General features: G+C 42.7%; 1 protein-coding gene across 1 annotated transcript in view; it reads left to right on the top strand.

Annotated features, from left to right (window-relative positions):
• SLC35F3 (solute carrier family 35, member F3) overlaps positions 1-2,488 on the top strand; it is a 352,675-nt gene that overhangs the window by 244,828 nt on the left and 105,359 nt on the right. The gene's annotated exons all lie outside the window — the stretch shown is intronic.

Below are 2,488 nucleotides of genomic sequence, written 5' to 3'. Positions count from 1 at the left end.
TTACTATTTCTCTGAAACTATTCTATGTACTTCTGTACAAAAACAATCGCAGATTTAGGTCTCTTTTCTTCTGTCATTATAAATTCTAAACGCTATATCAACTAACTGGGATGGACTCACTCTGTGATACCATCCAGCTTTGTTAACTTTCCTCTGATGTCTGGAGCACTATTCATAATGAATTCCATTGTAATCACATGAGCATTTTCTGAGGCAACTGGATTTATATCCATGTGAGTGGCATAAGTCTGGATAATCAGCTTGAGGAGTTCTGATGGATCCTCATTAGTTTTCTGACCAAGCTCCATAATTCTATTAAAATGCTTGTGCTTGGGAATCCCCTGCTTCATCCATAACCATAAGCACTTTTTACAGATCCCTAACATTTCCTTTCCCCCCTCGTTGGGGTCCCAGTTCGGATCTACCGAAGGAACAGCAGCCTCTGGTTTTGGGGATTCTACATCCTGTTGGTAGAGATGCTCAGCTTCCTACCTGACTTTCTTGAGAACCATCCTTTGCTCATCCTTGGTCAACAGAGTTTGTAGAATTGACTGGATATCTGCCCAGTTAGGATGGTGAGAGAGGAAGACAGAGGAAAATAAGGTTGCCATCCTCTCAGTATGGGACAGCTCCTCCAATTTAGGTCTGCATTACTAAAAGGATGACGTAACCAAAAGTACCCAGCAGGTTGTCCTCATTCATTAAAACTACCCACTGGCATTAGTTAAAGAGGGAACTGCCCCACTTTAGGGCAATTCTTATTGCCAAAATGGTTACCCTGTCTAGTATGGGAAGGAGAAGACTTGTTAGTTTCTTCTCCAGAGGTTGGTGGAGGCTGTGAAAGCTTAGGAGCTTCTATACAGGAGGGGCATTGTCATGCAGAGAGGGATTTTGTGCTGAAGGGTTTAAGGTGTCCAGCAAATGATAATCCTCCTCTTCCAACTCCACCCTCCTCATTAAGAGCCTGAATTTGTTGTTGCATATTCTCAATAGCTGAAGTAGAGCATCCACCTCTTATAGAACCAAAACTATAGCAAATAATGCTGCCATACAACACCAAAAAGACACCCAGAAGCAGAGATTGTAAAGTGGGGATGGCTTGTAGACCATCCATGGATGTATACAGAAGCAAAATCATTTGCAATAAACTGGGTTTCACCAGATTATTGATGTGTATAAAACTGGTGGTAATATTCAAAGGAAAAAGGGTACTGAGACTTAAGGCTGGAAGGAAACTGAAAGAACTCAAGCTGGGGATAAAACCGCTCAAACTAATGATGCTAAATGCAAGCGAGCGTTGAACACAGAAAAAGATTTCTCAAGACCTGAAACGAAGACCTAATGTGCTTAAGATGACTACGACAAGCTACTTGGGCTGGTCAACTACAGGTGTAACTTAAGTCATGTTGTGTGCCAAACTGTTACAGGGCACCCCAATGTGAATTGGGTTGCCTTTCTGTGGGTCCTCACCTGAGCACTTAAGATTCAATTGTACTGCAGACACACACAAAAAGGTTAGATAATGGGCTTATTTATAAGGGGAAGGGAAAAGGAACGGGCCAGGGAAAGAGAAATACAAGTTAACTAGAGCGTCCTACCAGTTCTGCTGATTTGGAACCCCAATAGCACACTGAAAACTGATCAAGAGCCAAAAGACCAGTCACAAACCACCAGGCCAAGAGAAGCCCTTGAGCCCACATGTTCAGGTTTATCCTAACCTGGCTGCTCAGCTCCACCCTCACGTCCCAGCATGCTTCTCCTTGGTATTGATGGGATTTGTAGATCTAGTATCTGGAGTGGGGGTGGAGTCCATGAAACCTGTACCTGTTACAATTATACCCAGCGAGGGCTCTGAAGGCCCAAGAGGTTCCCTGCCTAGTTCAGGAGCTGCTTCTTGACTGTGCTGCTCCTCCAGGGCAGCTACCCTGCCCAGCTACACTTGTGGCCTAGTCCTTGGTGTGGCATGTGACACTCCTGAAGGGTGTGACCCTGTACCTCTACAGCATATGCAGCGTTGTAGCCCAGTGGAACTGCAATAAAAATAAAGCAAATGAATAATAAAAAAGTACCAGTTTGTGGTTAAAGGTAGTATTTTATTACATATCGATGTCAAAAAGAATCACTTAAAGAGCAAGAATCTACCTCACTAGAGATAATTCATAAAGGATAAGATGTTTTTTCTAAGTTCTTTTTAGTCACTGATAACTGTCTTGTCTAGAAAACATCATATCCCAAATTTACAGCTAAACAGATTTGGAGATTGTCCAGTCAGTTTTCAAAACTCTACAGGATAAGTCAATCTAACATGATATCTCAACAGATCAAAGAGGAACTACTTTACACAGACCAGGAAACACCATTTGAACAGAGGCCAGAGCAGGCTTGATGGGACCATTCAAAGTTGGCCAGTCTTATTGCAGAACTGGAGCTCAAATTCAAGCTATTGGCCATGTTATTCTAGCCATTTTCCATGGTGATATGGTCTGAA

The sequence above is a fragment of the Condylura cristata genome, unplaced genomic scaffold (assembly GCF_000260355.1).
Source record: "Condylura cristata isolate star-nosed mole 26May11 unplaced genomic scaffold, ConCri1.0 scaffold00030, whole genome shotgun sequence".
In the NCBI taxonomy this organism is placed as follows: domain Eukaryota; kingdom Metazoa; phylum Chordata; class Mammalia; order Eulipotyphla; family Talpidae; genus Condylura; species Condylura cristata.
Note: the sequence above shows the minus strand (reverse complement) of the source record. Positions and strands in the feature narration are given on the sequence as shown.